The 20,650-nt window shown below is 40.8% G+C and overlaps 1 protein-coding gene across 12 annotated transcripts in view; it reads right to left on the bottom strand.

The window, feature by feature from the left end:
- Positions 1-20,650, bottom strand: part of LOC148896512 (RNA-directed DNA polymerase from mobile element jockey) — a 159,610-nt gene that overhangs the window by 52,451 nt on the left and 86,509 nt on the right. For 6 of the 12 annotated variants that reach the window (XR_016115356.1, XR_016115357.1, XR_016115358.1 and 3 more), the window contains exons 9-11: positions 13,542-13,659; positions 8,639-8,816; positions 5,550-5,690 (exon numbers count right to left, since the gene is read on the bottom strand). The gene's annotated coding sequence lies outside the window, so the exon portion shown is untranslated. Of the gene's footprint in view, positions 1-1,807; positions 1,872-5,549; positions 5,691-8,638; positions 8,817-10,561; positions 10,705-13,541; positions 13,660-20,650 lie in introns of those variants that run through there. The other 6 variants (XR_016115355.1, XM_088999082.1, XM_088999081.1 and 3 more) reach the window with 6 other exon arrangements.

A 20,650-nucleotide genomic window follows, 5' to 3' on the forward strand; every position in this document is an offset into this window, starting at 1 on the left:
AGTTGTGTCCCAGCTTCACTCACACCTCACTCACAATAACCTGTACGAACAATTCCAGTCTGGTTTCCGCCCCCGCCACAGTACTGAATCGGCTCTCATAAAAATCACGAATGATCTTTTTATGGCAGCCGATGCCGGTTCACTCTCCATCCTCATCCTTCTCGACCTGACCTCATCCTTTGACACCATTTCCCACCCTATCCTGCTCGACAGACTTTCCACCCTAGGCATCACACATACCCCACTCCGCTGGTTTCATTCCTATCTCTCTGATCGCTCACAATTCATCCAAATCAACTCGTTCACCTCACGGTCCTCTCCTGTGTCCTCTGGTGTGCCTCAAGGGTCTGTCCTGGGGCCACTTCTCTTTATTATCTACCTACTTCCTCTTGGCAATATTTTCCGTAAGTTTGGCATTCACTTTCACTGCTTCACGGATGACACCCAACTCTACCTCTCCAGCAAACCCGACGCCTCTCTTCCACCTTCATCCCTCTCACTTTGCCTCTCAGAAATTAAATGCTGGCTTTCCCATAACTTTCTCAAGCTTAACAGTGACAAAACCGAACTTCTTCTTGTCGGTACCAAATCCACCCTCCACAAAACTAACAGTTTCTCTCTCACCATTGACAGTTCAACCGTGTCCCCCTCCCCTCAGGTCAAGAGCCTGGGTGTCATCCTCGATAGCTCACTATCTTTTCAGTCCCATATAAATAACATAACTCGGTCTGCTAACTATTTCCACCTCCGTAATATTAACCGTCTCCGTCCCTCGCTCACCCCTCACACCACTGCTATCCTTATCCACAGTCTCGTCACCTCCCGCATCGATTATTGCAACGCACTTCTCTTCGGTATCAATCAGAAATTTCTCCATAAACTCCAACTCGTCCAAAATTCTTCAGCCCGGATCATCACGAGAACCCCCTCCTTTCACCACATCACCCCTGTCCTCCATCAACTCCACTGGCTACCTGTTAAACATCGTATCGAATTCAAAATACTTCTGTTTACATTCAAAGCCATCCATAACCTTGCCCCTCCCTATCTTTCTGACCTGCTTCAAATCTCTGTTCCCTCTCGGTCCCTCAGATCCTCATCCTCCCTTCACCTCTATGTGCCCTCTGCCCGTCTCACCACGATGGGATGCAGAGCTTTCAGCCGCTCTGCTCCCAAACTCTGGAATTCTCTTCCACCCAACATCCGTAATATTGACTCCCTCCCTATTTTCAAGGCTCACCTCAAAACCCACTTGTTTAAAATTGCTTTCAATGTATAGTTCTATCTGCTATTTTATTATGTATCATTTTACTTATGGTTTTATTGTTATGTGCTTGAATTGTTTTTTTTTTGTAAAGTGTCCTTGGGTGTTTTGAAAGGCGATTGAAATGAAATATATTATTATTATTATTATTATTATTATAAACAAAGTACCCAAAATGCATTGTGTGTTGCTTTCTCGGTCAGGGGCGTGATGTCACGTCTGGAATTGTCACCAACTCAAAAACAAGACTTCCTGGATATTCAGCGCGAATCTTAAAACGTAAAATATAGCTATATGCGGTGGAATCTTTGTAATGCTCAGTTGAAGTAATTTCAAGTGATTTTACAAATTATGGACAAAATTTGTCCGGGGCGTCGGTTGTCCTTCAAGGCACACCACATTATAAGGCGCTACAGTAGCTGTGGTTATGTTTTATATATCGCAGCATGTACCGCTCAGCACTGATTCTACAGGGGGAAATGGAGTGGAAAAGTAGTTATGAGACCTGTTTTGGCTCGATATTACTTTACATATAAGCCTCACCTGCATATACGGCGGAGGGTGATCTTTTGAAGAAAATGAAGACTTTTGGGTGCGCCTTATACACCTGAAAATAAAGTAGTTTTCAGGTTTTTATCAATTGGCCACCAAGGCATCCATACGTTGCGTAAATAATTTGTAAAATCACTTCAAATGACTTATACTGAGCGCATTTTACAAAGATTCCACCGCATATAGCTATACAGTAAAGTCTCGTTATATCGATATTCAAGGGAGTCCGAAAAAATATCGATATAACCGGGACTATCGATATATCCGACCCTGTTTGCATGTAATTTTCTCAGTGTGTGCATAGAAATAGTATCGATATAACTGGGACTATCGATATATCCGATATCGATATAACGAGACTTTACTGTATTTTACATTTTAAGACTCGAGCTGAATATCCAGGAAGTCTTGTTTTCGAGTTGATGACAACACAGACGACACGGAGGGAACGGCCGTGACCCAGAAAAGCAACACCTAATGCATTGTGGATACTTTTTTTTGTTTGAAAACATCGTGTTGATCGCAAAATTAGAAGAAAAACCGCATAAATAACGCGATGGTGAATCATTTTGTGTCGCAGCCAATTGCGGTCACACACATAAAGCGAATAAATCAGACCATTTCCAATGGTGCTTGTGCACCATCTTGTGCATTTTCTGACCGCTACATCGGAGTCCAGACGGCTTGAATTGATACGGAAGGACTTCTTTAATCGATTGCAAACATTTATTCTTTCCTCTTCAGAATTATTTGAATCATATTCATAACTGGATGAGTAACAAGAAAGCATCTTCTCCGAATCTGAACTCTCTGAAGCCATTGTTTTGATTCTGGAGCAAGGCAGTGTGTGACCAAAAGTGACATCACGAACAAGGGGGTGGGACTCATTTTTATTGGTGTTTTGCATTTGACTAAAAATATCAGCCTGCGTGTTTTGGGTATTTTAGAAACTATAAACGTTTTTCTGATGTCAGTTAGGAAACAAAAAAGGGTGTTGGTTCTCCTTTAAGTATGTATTGTTACTGGATTTACCGGTGCATACGGTGAGCAGGAGTATAAGTCGCACCCCTAGTGAATGGTGTATTTTCAAACTTTTTCCATATAGAAGGGCGCACCTAACTATAAGGCACACCTTCAATGACTGAAAAACGTTTTTTTTTTTTCAAATATAATATAGAAATAGATATATTTTTTCCAAATAAAAGGCAAAACACATAAGGTGCTACAGTAAAGACTGGGGTTAGCCACTACTTCTTCTACAGGGAGAAATTGAGTTGGAGACTGCTGAATGTAGTTGCGAGACCTGTTGTGGCTCAATATGACTTCACATATAATGCACACCTGCTTATAAGGCGCAGGTTCATCTTTTGAAGACAATCAAGACCTGGGTGCACCTTATACACCGGAAAATATAAATATAATTTTGTGTTGTAATTGTTTTGTGTCCATAGTCAGTTTTGTTGCCTTGTGATTTTTGCTATGGACATTCTTTCAAAATAAAACAGGATGTGACCAAACGAACATAAGCAACTCTCACCACACACACACACGCAGGCACACACACGCACGCACACACACTAGCAAAACTTTACCATTCAGCGAGGTACAAGCTTTAGTAAATGTTACTTTAGCAGTAATGTGGATTCACATTGACACATTGCCAATGTTAAAATAAATGCTCTAAATGTGTGTGGTACTTTGTGTAAGACCACTCTTTGTCACCCCACCCATTCTCTCCACCCAGCCACACTGGCCAACACCAACAACTACAAAAAAACAAATTAAAGGAACACACTGAATTTGTATGTGATACTGGAAGACGGTTACGGTTATTCAACTTTACTTCATTGAAGACTTGTTTTTCACTCAAATTTCAGTAGACACTTGGATACAATTAGTGGCAGCATTGGTTTTACCAATGATAATTTTCAGCTTTCACTGGATGAGAGGTGGTAATTTATCCCCTTTGTTTTAATAATAATGAATTGAGCCATTCCATAATGAGTGTGAAGGAGCACAAATACAATAATATTGGACCGTGTCATATTTGCCCTCGAACAACATCTCCATTTATGCCCCTTGTGCTTGTGGGAGCAAGCCCATATGTGACGAGAGACTTTCTTGCTCAGGCCAAGTTCATTTATTTAAGTCCCACTGCCCATTTCTCCCCCGTTGTCTCGCTTCCAGGCTTTTCTGGCTACGGACAGGGTTTATTTCAGAGTAGAAATGGGAAGGGGGGGTATTGCCGTGGCGATTCTCGCACCCTCACTTGACTATTTCTCCTGGGAAGAGAGCACATTTTCCTGACATCAATGGGCCGGTGGGAGGGATGTGGTGGCAGTGAAGAATATAAAGAGGCATATAGAGCGCAGACATCTCCTTTTCAATGAAAGTGTTTTGTCTCGTGTCCTTCAGCATGACTACACCTGCAGCCACGAAAGACTTGACTCCCACATAGTGCAAGTCGGCCATCTTGGTCACAAATGGAAAAATATGTTTTAAATTGTATTTGTGTCGCATCAGTGGTGGAGCAACGGTAAAGTGGTGAAATCTGTTGTCACTTGGCAACAGGGTTCCGCGTCTTTGTCCTTGCTGTGTCTTTCTTACATGCTGTCAATGTAATTTAGTAATGTGAGAAATTGGGATAATTGACAACAATTGACAGTTGGATAAATTGGTGTTTTTTCGTAAGAAATTCACATATTTTCTGTACTCTGGCTTGTTCTTGCCGGATACTCCTTCCACAATGTATGACATTAATTCATTCATTGTCAGACAAGTGTAAAAATTTATCCACTCCACTGCCAGGGTTTTTGTCATTGTCACTCAAATTTCAAGACCCACAGAATATTGAGTTTTAGATCTACCTAAACATTCAATGCAGTGTAAGAAACCTTAGACTCTTTTTTTTCATCATAAAAAAAGAGTTAATTCCGAAATTATATGAGACTGGAGTTATATGAGCTTGATTTGAGGGTGGATGTTCAAAATTCAATGCAATACATACGTATTGGTTTATATAGCGTTTTAACAAGAGCTGAAGCTGGAACAAGCTCTAATAAGGAAAAAGGAGAAATCATGCCCCCTTGTGGAAGGAAAAAAACATTTCCAGAGGCCATGGCAAGTGCTTTATTGGTACCCAAACAAGAAAAAACAAAACCAGAAGAAATTCGGGAATGGCGCTCTACGTCATATCTTCACTTCCCGAATAAATTGGTGAATGGCATTGAATGAGTTAATTGGAGACTCTGCAGTGCCCCCCCTGGTGTAAATGTAATTAGTAGTGCATATGTGCATCATTTCCATGATTGGCGGACAGTTATTTCAGCACATTTCCACTTTAGTCATCTATCTTACGGAGCCGCAAACTTCCAATCATCCCTGAACAAGATTGCGGTATAAAAATATTGATGGTTGCATTAGATAGAGCCTGTTTAGGAGGACATCTGCTTATCCTGCATTGAAAAGCCTCTCCACACTCATATGGTTCTGTAGTGTTTCAGTTGTGCATCTTGGGAACAAACTCTCCAGCTGTGGATTGTTGAGGATGGACAGTTGCAGCTGTGCTGTTTATGAAGGGCGAAAATGTGAAGGGATCGACTTGAAAATGCAGCCCCATCATTGCTCCAAAAGAGTCATTTGTTCCACCTCACATACTCTACTAATTCAAAATACATGACTAATCTGAGCCTTGATAATGAGCTGATAAATCCAATCTCCTGTTAGAGCTGACCTGGGACTGGGAAAACCATGCGTCCTTTTGAAGAGTATCACAGTCTATGATGAGTTCCACGTGGCCTTCTCCGTCATTGAACTACAGCTCCCAAGGCCCCACACTGCTGGCCACTCAACCGTGGTCGTAGCCCATCAAGCCCTGCATCAAATCAAAACACTATAAACGCTTTATGAAGAGATACAGTGGCAAAGAGGGACAGAGTGTGAAAACAAAACAGGGGATTGCTGGATTTATAATTGGATTCTTGGGGCAGCGGGAGTGGCGTCATGACTGGCTAAAACCAAGATGGATAACCACAGGCAGTAAATAGCTGGCAAAAATGTCAATAAGATCCATCCATCGGCTTGCAAAGTGATGTTCTCAAGACATGTACATCAGTGCAACATAGCTCGTGTGTGTTTTTGCCTTCCTGCAGAGTTTGGATGGGGGATTATTGCAATAGGCAGATCAAGTGGCAGTCACTAATCCATGACAATAACAACCTCAAGGCCAGCCACTGAAAGCCCCCCTTTTAAACTCTTGGTTCCCCCTCACTTTGCCAATCACATACCTGACGCATCCTGTGTCTCGGTACCATTAGCCCAAGCCTTTAATCCAATTAATGAACAGCTATCTTCCCCCTGAGAGAAATGCAGTGATGTACGGTTGCTTCTTGCAAATATTTCAAATACATTTTAATGTGCTCTGATTTTAGACTGCCTTAGTCATCCACTTGGGTCTTACGTAGATAAGCATGCATATGTCGCCCATATGTTTTGGCTTATGATATTTTTTTTTTATTGGGGAGTTAGATGACATTTTAGGAACTGGGGCTGTGATGCTTTTTTTAATCTTAGCAGTGCCTAATGACTAGAACTCAAAGAGAATGTAATGAGGCTTCATTTCAGTACTCCCTGTTATGAATTATAGAACAATTTATAAGGCATAGTGCAAGCAACACTTTATTCATCTATATCCACAAAAAGATCTGACATTTGCCCAGTATAACCCCATGACAGGCCAAGAACTTAAATAGCGTGTTTATTACAAGCCTTGAATGTTGCTATACCTTGAATATTTGAGAATACTGACATCTCAAATAATGAAAGTCGATAACCCTTTCAGTAACAGCGGTTGCTGCAATGGATAGTTTATCATGTTATCACGTTGAAGGGGGCATGAAAAGGTTAGATCAATCAGCGGTTTTCAACGTGGTACCTGCGAGCACGATGTCGCTGCCAATGATCAGATGACTAGCTCGTGGGCTTGTTCTGCAAATAGCTCATCAACGATGGCACACTATGATTTACTAAAACATGCCAGTAATCACTTGGGGAAATTTATAGAAAAAGTGGTGCATAATGATATTTATTTTATTACTTTATTAACTCATTCACTGCCAGACGATGTGCAAAAAATGTGTCAACCCCGCAAGAAAAAAACAAAACCCGAACCAATTCGGGAATGGCGCTCCACGTCATGTTCAATTCCCGAATGAATTCGGGACTGGCGGTGAATGAGTTAAATTCTTCCATCTATTCATTTTCTGTCGCACTTGCTAAGGTTGGCTGGAGGCCATTCCAGCTTACATATAAATAAAAAAGTCAAAAGACCATTCATGCCCTGCCCTATGCATGATGACACTCAAGATCCTGCTACTTGCCATCTCGCCAATGATATTATTGACCTTGTCAAGAGATTTGTATATAGTATATCTGGGCTCTATATTGACAGATAATACTGAACTAAAACTGGAAATGATACAAACACAAAGATATGCATCGACAACTGTCCACTATTCTACAGCTTGAGGACTTAAAATGCAACGCAAAATGTTGCCCTAAAATATTTGCAATGAATGATTAATACCTCCATATTGGCAGCCAGAACGATTAATCCTCATATGTTGGTGTTGAAATAATAATTCATGTTGATTATGTTGCAGGTCATTTTTACCCGTATGTAAAAATCCACACAAAACAGTCAAATAACGGTTGACATCACCAACAACTCTTTCTGAAATGTTATAAACACACTTGAAAAGAGAGAGCACATATTTTCTATCCCATTGGGATATTTTAGAACTATTTTGAAGAAAGGAAAAAGAAAGGATATCGAGTGTTTTAGTCAACACAGAAATTGAAACGGGTAAAATTGACCCCAGAACACAATATGAGGGTTAAGTGAAATGTACACGAGAGTTGTATTTTCAAAACAAAAAAAAAAAGTGTGTGTGTGCGCGCGAGTGTGTGTGTGTGTGTGTGTGTGTGTGTGTGTGTGTGTGTGTGTGTGTGTGCGTGTGCGTGTGTGTGTGTGTGTGTGTGTGTGTGTGTGTGTGTGTGTGTGTGTGTGTGTGTGTGTGTGTGAGAGATTGTGTGGGTGCGTGTGTGATTGGGTGGGTGTGCCTCATAGTGCACACATGTCTAAAACTGCATGTTATCCTTGACTAGTAGAGCTGATTTGTGTCTGTCTGTCTTCTCCATTATTTCCTTTGATTTAAAATGTTTTGGAGGCCAATATATTTTCTGATAATCCTTTAATATATTTTTGAGGAAATGGGTTTGACAGGCTGGTGGTTAACTTTGGAGAAAAACAAAATAAATGAAGCCTGCGTGCATATTCATTCGACTGTTTTCATGTGTGCTCATGCTGTCCACTTGAGTTTATCTTTGAGTTTGTGTGCATAAAAAAAGAAAAGGCAACGAGTGTGTCTCTATGTGAAAAGAACAAAAAAAGGAAGGGGTGGAAAAAAAGCTGCTTATGCATACTGATGGGTGCCTGTTAATCTGCTTCTTATCTGCCTTATCTATCCATCCGTCTGTATTTGTGTAATGAATTGAATTTTGTGGATCACTGTTTCTCGTCTGAGCAGAATTTGCATGCCTCTCTATTTTTCTCTTCACATGCGTGCCTTAATAAGACAGCCGGGACAGAGAGGGAACGCAGGCGACCGGATTAAAAAAAAAAAAAGACAGGCAAGTTGACAATGAGTGAGGGGAAAGAGTTAATTAAAAGAACTGCATGTTTGCTCTCTCTTATTTGCTCTGAGTGCATGTCGGCTAAATTGAACAGGATGAGAGCTTCTCTGCTATCACATTTGTACAAACCTGTGTGTGTGCTGAAGTTCATCCTGACTCAGCTGATTAGGTCACATGGTTTGCCTGAGTAGATGTGACGGATGGAGGGCCTGTAATTTCCAGCATGAGGTGGAACACACCTTCCGTCCGCACTTGTGTAGTTAAGCAGCAGCGGTCAAGAAGGATTGCCTTGGGAGAAGCCTGAAAGCTGGAAGTTGGTGGGGTGGAGAGGGGGAGTAACCACCGGATACATGATAGAGTGAAAAAGAGATTAGAAGAATTGGCGAGCAAGCAAGGACAAAATTAGATACCTGACTGCCTCATTCGTGTATATATCATTATTCTTAGTTTAAAATGTGTTGGGTTGCCAGGAGCACAACAAGTGATATGTGAAGAATCTGGCCCGAGTTGATTGAGAGCAAAGGCACTGTCAATCAGATGCTTCTCCGGGAAGAGGGTTCGCATGGTCGGTGCGGGAGGGTGAAGGGGTAAACAAATGCATCTCATTATTTTGTTGTGCGCCTCTGCAGTGCTCTGGGTAACCCATCACGGTCCACACAGATTCAATTGCTTCTTTTAAATCAGTTTGAGGTTGAAGCCACATCTCATCTGTCTCCATCGGATAGCCGAGCCACTGGGCCGCTCTGCACACAGCAACAGCACCCCTTCGTGGCCAAGAGAGGATTTTATGTTCGTTCAACTGTTTGGCCAGAATTCATGGCTTTATTTATGAATTGAACAACTCACTCGTCTATCCTGCCCGGCTCACACAGTCGGCCCTTTCACTTGATCTCATTTGAAACCTTAATAATAGCAACAGTACTTTTTCTAGATTTGTCAGACTGCTCCAATGCAGGTTCAGTAGACAATTAGCTTTCAGTGGTAATTTGATGGGGCTGGTTGTCCAAGTAAACAACAAAAAGTGACTCATCATGTGAAAAAAAAAACATTTATTCTTTCCTTCTACAATGACTATTTAGTCAGATAAAAGGACTGTAGAGTACCGCAATAGAGACGTGAGAGTGCTTTGATCAGTCGACAATGCCCACATTTAGGTGAAGGGCATTGTAAAAAGTGTTTGGTGTTTGCCATGATGAATTAGCATTTGATTGGTTTCATCACTTTTTCTTCTCTTGTGTTCACAATTTGTATTTTAACTTGAATTGAAGATTAATCTCACCTGAGTAATTCATTTTGAAACCACTTCAGACAGTTTTGTATGATAGGTAATGCACTGTACCACATATACTGGGGATGTTTTTGTTATCTTCAATGTATCCATCGATTTTCCATCGTCCTTGTCCTCACTGCTATACATACATGGGTGAGCTAGAGCCTATTCAATCTGACTTTAGACAAGAGATGGACTGGTTTCCAGCCAATCAAAGTGATCAATAGATCAGAGGAGCAAATGTATTATGCTAAGAAATCCCAAGTCACTTCCAATATACTTCAGCTCACAGTCAATTGAGTAAATTGATTATTAGGCATATTGCGCCACCAAAAATAGAACAATAAATTAATGACTTGATTCTTTAAACATTTCAACTTTTCACAATGACAACAAGAATAATTGTTATTATTTAGTGTCGCTGTCACCTTGCAAAAAGGATAGAGGAGTTTGCTAGAGGCTAAGTAGCCTGCAGTCTGATGATACTGAACAGGGGCACAAATGTCAAACACGACCTCGGTAAGGGACCAGACAAAGCACAGCTCACAAGAACCCTTGTGACGAGTACAAAATATGGATGGCCAGAAAGTGGTCAGCAATGGAAAGAATTTGTCTATACTACTGAGGCATTGAGGGCTCCAATTTGGTGGCATCGTGGTTGCAACTCTTTTCTCTGTAAAAAATGTGGTACTGTTGTTCATCAAGTTGTGATCTCCAACTTTCATTGTAATAGTTCGCAACCGAATCTTAAGTGGTTGGGATAAAAATGAACATCTTCAAACCTGACAGCATGGTCTTCAGTCAGAAAAGGGTGGTGTGCCCTCTCCAAATTATGGATTAGAACCTCAGCTGAATGCAGGAGTTCAAGTATTTTGGGGTCTTGTTAATGAACAGGGCAAGGATGGAACAGCAAACTCCTGTACGACTGAGAGATTACACAGATGTCTTGTGATTAACTGCGCAACAGAAAAGCACTATGAAGCACATGTGCTTCAAAGTTCCACTTGACAAAACCTGAATTAAATAATGACACAAAAAGTAATCTGAACTAGAAAGGAATCAGGGAACTAATTAGATAACACTAGACAGTAAAAAAGGGGAAACAAAATAAAATATTGTCATGAAAATGTGAGTTAATCCAGACCATCAGAGAAATGCGACTCACCATAAATCTCGTCCAAATAGGTCTGAAAACTATGGGCGGGACTTAGTGCCACACTGCGCCGTTGCGTCACTTCCGTCATAATTTAATCATCTTAGTGCACAACTCCCTTACACATGGACAAAAGGCAAATGCTTCCCCATTGTGGAAGGGAAAAAATTGCGAGAGGTCTGACCAGCGCTTTTTCGGCACCCCCGCAACAAAAAACAAAACCTGAACAAATTCGGGAATGGCGCTTGACGTCACACATTTCGATTCACGAATAAATTCGGGAATGGCAGCGAATGAGTTAATGATGGCACACGGTTGTCACATCAAAGTTGGGCAGATTTGGTCATTCCTATGTGCACAACTCCCTAAACCCCATCGGGTCCTTTGTCAGATCTTTCCAGCAATATTTTGAAACATGAAAGTATTTGGAATAAGGCTGTCACATGATATGTGAAGTACTGTGAATAATTTGCAGATGGTCTGTTGATAAGACACTGGTAAATTGTTTACATAATGCGGTTCCTATATCCAAACTTTACTTGGAAATGGATGTGGTGACACTGCGGGTGGTAGAAAAGAAATATTTTATCACCTCACCCGTGCCGCCATTGATGCAACGCTGGCGGCAGAAATGACACTTTCAATAACTTTAAAAGGAACAGGCATGGTCTGCCAGAAAGCTTGAATAGTGTCTGCCCAATAATTCAATTCTGAGAGGGGTGACAACTGGATTATTATAGCATAAAAACATTTCAGGGAGGATGAAATGCAAGTTCAGAAACAATTTTATATTTCATATTTTCATCAGCGAAGGATTGAAAAGGTGTGGGAGAGAACCTGAACATTAAGATTTCCAATTTTCACTCACTTGATGCTGCAAGTGCAGTGGGCGGATGGCAAATTCCAAGTTGGTGACCTGCAGGGTTGCCATTGTAAATTCTGCCCATTTCGTCTCTTAGTCACACTTATTACACTGACTGTGTTGCTATCTAGTGACTAAGATCGTGTTGCGTTAAACATGTGAATAACTCTCTCTCAAGTATCCAACATCCTTCTGTACAACACAGCGATAGGCTAATTGCAACACTGAACTGTTCGGTATTGAGACCAACAGTGTCCCTCAAGCATCCGGCATCTTCAAAGGTTTCTGATAGAGTGCCAGAAAAAGCTTCTGACCATTCCGGAGAAAATAAAACTCTTGGATATGCTCCGGGAAGGATGGATTTACACCATCATTGTATTGAGGCTGTTTTTCTGTTTCCCCTCAACATAACAAAAATTCCATGCTTTGGGCATAACTGACATTTCACCCTATTCACAGCACCCAGCACTTGAAAGTCTTTTTGATGTAGTTTATGCTTGTAAATTTTGCCCGGTAGGTTTAAATATGTTTAGAATATGTTTAAAAGGTGTGTCTCTATCTATCTATCTATCTATCTATCTATCTATCTATCTATCTATCTATCTATCTATCTATCTATCTATCTATCTATCTATCTATCTATCTATCTATCTATCTATCTATCTATCTATCTATCTATCTAAGAGAAGGTTTCTTCAGCCGTCATCTGTACTTCTTTGAAGGTGTCGGTCGTTTCGCTTCTTATCCAAGAAACTTTGTCAGCAAACTAAAGTCTTACTGGTAGTTTAGGCCCTATATATATCCCTACTGCCCAGACATGGCGGTGCCGGACTGCCCCCCCCCCCCCCAAGCTGAGAGCAGGGACCTATCATAGCAGAGTCCAGCACCGCCATGTCTGGACAGTAGATATATATATATATATATATATATATATATATATATATATATATATATATATATATATATATATATATATATATATATATATATATATATATATATATATATATATATATACTGTCCAGACTGGCACTGGCATCATGTGGTAGAATCAGATCAAAATCAGAATCAGACAACATATCTAAACCACTATGGGTGAAACTGGTGAGCCCATAGCACAACCATGAATTTGTTTGTAAAATGTCTCCCTAAATTGAAAATACGTAGTATTAAGGCAGATTTCTAACAATTGGCAGATGTGATCCGGTTTAAGTTTGGTTCTTTCATGCGTCCGCCAGCAGTCTCGTCCTCACCACTGAGACTGCTGCTGGAGTTGGGACAGATGTAAAGAGAGAAGTCACATCGTAAAATGCCAATGTTTCCTCAGGTTCCAATATGAGCTCTTTGATCTTCTCTTCAAACCCTGTGGTGTTCTCTACGTGATATTCGGTGTTACCAAACATCTTATCTTAGCTCCGCTGGTTGGTAACACAGAATATCACATAGAGAACACCACAGGGTTTGTAGAGAAGATCAAATACCTCATATTGGAACCTGTGGTTGCCCATCAACCTTTCTTTCACCATAATCATTCAAATCATAATAAATTAATACAAATCTGTAACTCACGGCGCTAATATGATGACTGTAGTTGTCTGTGATTGGCACTGGCATCATGTGGTAGAATCAGATTATGGCCGTTAGGCAAGTTGGAAAATTCATATGAACCAGGTGTGTCCTAAAACCCACTAGTGTAACCGGCGGCTGTGAATGAGAATGACTTGAAATGAGCAATATGATGTTTCACCTTCATTGAATGAGCGTAGCCTCTGGAGTGCTCAAGTGGGAAGGCCTCAGGTTAAATGCATTCCATCAGTGGTGGGCCATCAGGACCGACACTGCGTTCTCTGCTGGCCAAAACATATCTGAATAACAGAATAATGTGAATTATTTATAGTCCATGAATTCTTATTAGATAATTCTAAACTGTCTTTCAGCTTCCCTTCATTGCCTTTCCCCTGTTGTGCTGCTTCCAGATGACTGTTTTCGTATTTAAGTCTTTAACCAATCACTTTTCAGCCATCATTTGTTCCCAAAGTCAGAAATCTACCTGGACGCCTTTACAATACATTTTAGGGCACTGGAGCATAAAAATCAATGTTGATGAAACTGTTGCTTTAACCAATCAGAATATAAGTTGGCAAACCATGGTCTGCTGGAAGGCGCTGGTAACGTCAGCGGTTTCACAAACTATTGCCTATTGCCTAGTCACAAGCCAATCATAGTATCACTAGCCGCTAGTGATGAGAGCATAGTGGCTAGAGCTAGCACATTGTATCTGTAGCGAGCTACACAAGCAAATACATTATTTGTGTTGATTTAATAGTGCTTTTGTCAACCCACAATGGCTAAGGGAGGAGAAGAAATTGATTTGGTTGCAGATATACTGTTGTAGCCATTTTGAAGAGTGAGTTTTCAAGAGATGTTGGACATGCAGCTCCAAAGCTAGCAAAAATAGCAAATTGTGGCGGGCACGAGGACCAGGCATCTCACCCAGTAGGTGACCCGCAGGGGGCGCATTTATGTTCAGTATATTTCACTGCATTTTCTATTTTGGAACCAGATCCACATTTTAGCCGTTGGAATAAACACATATTCAGTCATGTGCGCTCCTTCCTCAATGGCTACAAAATAATATTTTAATTTTAGGAGGTTATCATGAATCCACACATTCATCGTAAAAATTCGAACAGTTTAATCACAATATTTCCTACGTTTCTTCAAGTCACTAGTTATTTCCTGGCCAACAACATCCTCTCGTAGACTTCAAGTAAATCACACCACACTCGCAGCTGTGGTGTGATTCAGATGTAGCACTACTAAAGGGCCTAGGAGTGATACGAACGAGCCACCACTGCATTCCATGGAAGTGAAATAACACCTAATTTAACAGTTGCTCCACCGAGAGTGTGTATATTCCATGAAAGTGCACATGTGATCTGCTCAGATAAATAAGTCAATATCTGTGCGCCCTTTCTGGCCGAACGACATGTACAATACTGTATGTTCCCTTTTGTGGGTTGGCCTGGAATCATTACCAATAAGTACACAGGAATTGAGTGTATATGGCTGCTTGAGTGTCCTTGCTGTTTTCTATCCTGTTATAGCATACGACTCAAACACAAACCAACCTCATGTAAACTCATGTCTACACGATTTGTGTATCTATACTCCAGTGTGTCTTTTAGATGGAGTGGAGCTGACAGGTGCACAGTCTTCCTCCATATCTGGCTCAAAGGATAAGCTCGTGAATACGCATGCTGAAGTAACGTATGTGTTCATCTGCCTGCCAGATTCATTCTCCTCACCAGCCTCTCTGCTCCGAGTCTATCTTTGTCTCTTGTTTCCCTTCTTTTCCACCAAGCTCCTATTTTCACATTGGCTTCGAGTGAGCACAATGAATTTGGGCGCACTGTTACTTGGCACTGTGTGATTGAATTAGCTTCTGTCAAAGGCACAAAATTACATTCCGGTGGGGAGACAAATCCCATCCTCTCCTGTTCGCCAGGTGCTTTTACATTAAACAGGGCCAGAGATTGCTTTAATCCTGCTTGTCTCCTCAGTGTCAAAGATAATAACTTGGTGTCATATCCTGAGATAACAGTGGTCCCGAGGATGTGCGACATTGTTCGGCGCTATTGAAGCCAATGTCTGAAGCAATATTGATTGTGTTTATTCTTCATATTCGCACGTCAAGTAACAGCAGGGAGTGAGTGCTTCCATTCGAAACAGAGGACTCCGATTCTTTGTACTGATGGTTAATTCTTTAATGTGATTTCACTTGCATGCTGTATCACCAACGACAACCACCACCGTCGAACACTTTGCCCGCTTACTGTCCAAAAGAGAAGTTTTTGGTCTTTGTCCTTTTGTCTTTTCCTTGCTAAACAGTACAGCGATAAAGCATGTCCATTCTCGCCGTCCTCTCAGTAAAATGAAACTTAAATAACGAAGCGCGGAAAGCAAAACCTGTAACGGAAGTGACAACAACCCAACGTAATGTCAAGAAAATAAAGCACAGCCGTCTGCTGGTCAACTATGGGACATAAACAAATGTATCCGCTGCAGTTACAGTACTTTTTTTCCCCTTTTTTGCTCTTTGGCTCAACTTTCTCTCATCCCATTTACCTACGTTTATCTTTCCTTTTGACTTTATTCTTTTTCCTCCCTTCACTTCTTTTTATTTATCTAGCTAGCCAGCTATCTAGCTAGCTATCTATTACCTCAGGAGTCGAGAACCTTTTTGACGAAGAGAGCTGAAAAAGGAAAATATGTAGAAATGTTTTTCTGTGAGACACACATAAACAACTCATCGATGGTATTGTTTCATTGCAAATTAAAATCACGACAGAACCTGTTCTCTACACTAAGGCGAATCCTTCGGTCCATTGAACCTGAAATGTTTATCTGTTTCGACATCAACGGCACCTAAGCCAGTATGATCAAATCAAAATTGCGCTTCCAGCCAACCGCTAGTTCAGTATCATCCAATCAAAATTGCACATTCAGCCAACTGCAGCCCAAACAGGAAATGAACAGTGAAAAAGTGAAATGTATTTAGTTTTATCTGTGACACAGATGCAATAATCAAAATAGCCATACATGACACGCAAACCATATGTTCCCGACCCCTGTATTAGCTTTATAATAGCTCGCGAGCTAACTAGCTAGCCAACTATTGCTCACCTACAGAAAAACTTATCATGTGACTGTAAAGTGACCTTGAGAGATTTGAAAGGCGCTTATAAAGGAAATGTATATTTATTATTATCAAAGGATATCAGACAGACATACAGTCTATTAAAAATTGATGAATTTATGGATGCACATATTGACAGTTTGCTAAAAGGTTTGGTGATCAGGTGGATCAAAGGCAAATGCGAAATTGGATTAATAGAGTATCCAGTATCATCAAAGGGCAGAAAATATATGTTAAATTAACCACTTTGTAAAATAGTCAAATAAACCCAACTCTGTATTTAGAGTCCACTGACGCAGGATGCATGGCTTTTGTTGGGAATTTATTTTGTCAGGCAAAAACAGAGTAGGAGTAGAGGACCTTCATGGCAAGCAAACATTGTGTGACCAGATAACCATTATGATCAGTTGTACAGAAGTGCAGAAAATTAATTTTGTCCATGAAAGGGCATTCTGTCTTTCATCTGACAGAAACAGCACTGGTAGGAGTTACAGTCACATGCGAAAAAAGTGACTATAATGTCTACAATCACGTAGTGTGTGCGTGTGTGTGTGCTCGTGTGTGTGTCCGTGTGCGTGCGTGAATGTGTGTATTTTTGCACGCAGAGGTGTTGAAGCCACACAGTAGCTGTTATTTATCAAACAAAATTAGCAGCTCCCTGTTTCTGAAGGCGGTCGACTATGATGCCAAATTGTCACTTATCATCCATCGAGTAACATTCAGTCACTTTGAAAAGTTGAGTGCGTTGTCTGACTATTTGAGCCTGCCTGTGTGGGCTCTGCACACAGATTTCTCTAACACTACGAGAACAAACCTTTTTTTTCCACAACCACAGGAGTTTTAAAAAACATAATGACCACTTGGGTGATAAAACAAGATAAGTGTGCATTGCAATCGACACAATAATGTAGAAAATGTCTTTGATCAAGTGTTTTATATAAAACTACAGTATTTCCCTGTGTATAAGCAGTGTCTGAAACTCATGACGAAAAGTCAAAGTAATGGACACAACAGACAACTGAAAAGTTGCCTGCCCGGCCATAAAGTTGCCTGCCCGATTTTTCACAATTTGAAATACAATAAGACGAATAATAGCAAAATTAAAAGAAAAAACATAGTTGCAAAGTATAAAGGATTTTCTAAAGTTAAGGAAGTACCTACCACAATTGCTCCCTTGCTTAATTTATGGTAAATAACCCTTCCTGAAGATTTCGCTCCAGTTGTCATTTATCGTCATGGTGCACAATGCAATGTTTGCGTTGCGTTGTCTGCTAAAGCCACAAACGAACATTTGTTTGGCAATTTGCATACTCGGCACCGGCAGCCAATCAGAAGCCTGCTTCTGACTACACCAGGGGTCGGGAACCTATGGCTCTTTTGATGATTGCATATGGCTCGCCGGTAAAACTGAATACTGAACCGGCAAGTTGAATTTCATTCCGATCGTTTGCCTGGATTTTTACTAATCACGATGAACGGAAAACCATTCATGTTAACGGTGAGTACTATCACAAAGTTATTTTAAATAATACATTCTGATATTTTGTTGAAAAGTGGCCGCGCATGTTTGCGTGTGTGCGCGCGCGCGCCCCCGTGTGTGTGTGTGTGTGTGTGTGTGTGTGTGTGTGTGTGTGTGTGTGTGTGTGTGTGCGTGTGCGTGTGCGTGTGTGTGTGTGCGCGCGGGCCCGTGTGTGTGTGTGCGCGCGCGCGTGGCTCTCGCTGAATAACATTTCTAAATATTTTACTTTTAAGGCTCTCTTAGTCAAAAAGGTTCCCGACCCCTGGACTACACCCTGACTGAAAAGTGTACTGTGAGTTTTGAAAGGCGGTTGGAAAGAGGAGTCCACGTGGCTTGTAGCGGTTTGCTTGTAGCTTTTGCGATATTGAAAACAAACACTTGATTTGACAAAACGCTTGATTTGACCAAAAAAAAAGATGTTTTTTTTTCTTGAAGAAGTTGTAGGCCACCCGGGCCGCGACGTTTTGAAAGTGTAAAAGTTGTACGCCCTGGGCCACCGGGTAGACACTATTTCAAACACTGGTATAAGGCGCGGAGGAGTATAAGGCACACCCCCAATGAATGGTAGTTGTGTTAAATTCATTCTGTCTCCTTATGATCCATTTTGTAACGGATTCTTTTATTACAGACAGTGTATTTTGAAAACGTTTTCCAAATATAAGGCGCACCAGAGTATAATGAATGAAAAAAGTTATCCAAAAATAATATTGAAATATATACATTTTCCAAATATATGGCACACCACATTATAAGGTGCTACAGTAGAAGATGTTGGTTTATGGACTACTTCTTCTACAGGGGGAAATGGAGTTGTGGCTGCTGACAGTAGTTTTGAGAGATAAAAACATGAAAATCCATGTGTCCTTCAATCTAGAAAATAATGCCTCATCAATTATTGTAGTTTACGGTGTATAAGGTGCAACAGATTATAAGGCCTACCACCGATGAATGGTGTATTTTCAAACGTATTTTCAAACATATATAAGGTGCACCGGACAATAAGGCGCACCTTCAATGAATGACCTGTTTAAAAATGTGTTCCATATATAAGAAACACCACATTATAAAGCGCTAGAGTAGAGGCTGGGATTACATTTTGTATATCCCAGCATGGCCTACTTCATCAGGGGGAAATGGAGTTGCTGGCTGATGACAGTAGTTACGAGACCTGTCATGAATCAATATTACCTCTGATATCTGCATACAAGGCGCAGGAAGAAAATCAAGGCTTTTAGGTGCGCCTGATACAACAAAATACGGTACTTTCAGAACACAAACCCAACATTGTGTGTTATGTCGGCAGCATGCTGCCATCTCCGAACACGAAGAAGAAGCACTGAAGACAACATAAAAAAATTAACTCATCTAATAATGGAGAAATTCCCATGTGGCATATTCATGCAGAACAAGTTTATGGCGTGACTTGGTTCAATTACTCCAGATGGCCATTCAACACAATATATTAATAATCATTAGTATTGTGCATTATCCTAATAAATAGTGCTTGAATCTAGAAATTCTAGGGTCTAAATGGATGTGTTGTTTAGCTGTACAGGATCTTTTCATCTTTATATTGGCGGGTTTATGTTTTGTTTTTTGTTTTTTAGAAATTGAGCAAGTCTAAAAAAAAACAATATATAAAGTCTCGCTGTCAACTAATATTTATATATTGTTATGTAGTGAGATCACGATATGGTTTTCGGTCATATTGCCCAGCCCTGAGCATAGCGAAATAGTCCTGCCGTGATGCTGCCGTAACTGTGTTGTAAAGTGGCTTTCGGTGTTCTATCTCTTATTCTGTTGATTGTTTAAGTGAAAGTTTTTTTGTTTAGTTTTTACAACCAGTCCACCTGCTCCTACATAAGCGATATCAAACTGATGATTACAGTGGAGCACAACTGTTGACACAGTTTTGACTGTCATTCTCATTATCAGCTGCCATCCATTCCCAGAAACTGTGGGCATGATTCCCTCCCGCTTCATAGTGTTCCTCGCTTTTCTTCGGAAAATGGCTTTGTGGGAAGTGCTAATTTTGCAGAGCCGGCTGAGATGCAGGTGCATTCAGCCTGCTGGCCCATCATCGCAAGAGTGCTGGCCATTCTCAGCAGCCCTGATTGTTCGCAATGTGCAATTTGTCTTGTTGGTCCAGTCTGCAGTCACTCAGAAACCGCTTACGATGATAATAAATGGCTGCCTTCTTATAATTTATTTAACGGCATATATTTTATTCAAGAGTAGTGTAATCTATTTGTACTTCCTGTCGCCTTATACTATTTGAACATTTGTTATTTTGCTTCACGGAACTGGATCCATCTCACTGCTCCTTTAATTATTTCATCAGATCTGGACCTTTTATCCACATTCTTCTTCAATGCGGTCAATTTATTGCTTCTGTCTGAGCAAATAGGGACACTTCCTACTCAATTGTAGAGAGTGATCCAATCGTAGAGCAGTCCCTTCATTCACTCCTCACACATTTCTGAGTACTCCTGCTGCTTCCCAATTTCCCTCACCTAATTTCTGCTTCAGTTCACTTTTAACCTGGTTTACCCCACATTTACATGTTATTGTCCTTGCAGACACCCCTCAGCCTCAAGTCTTTTTTTTTGTCTGGATCAAGGTGAAATCGAAGCAACTT

The sequence above is a fragment of the Hippocampus bargibanti genome, linkage group LG06 (genome assembly GCF_051943395.1).
Source record: "Hippocampus bargibanti isolate YZ-2025 linkage group LG06, ASM5194339v1, whole genome shotgun sequence".
Taxonomy (NCBI): Eukaryota; Metazoa; Chordata; class Actinopteri; order Syngnathiformes; family Syngnathidae; genus Hippocampus; species Hippocampus bargibanti.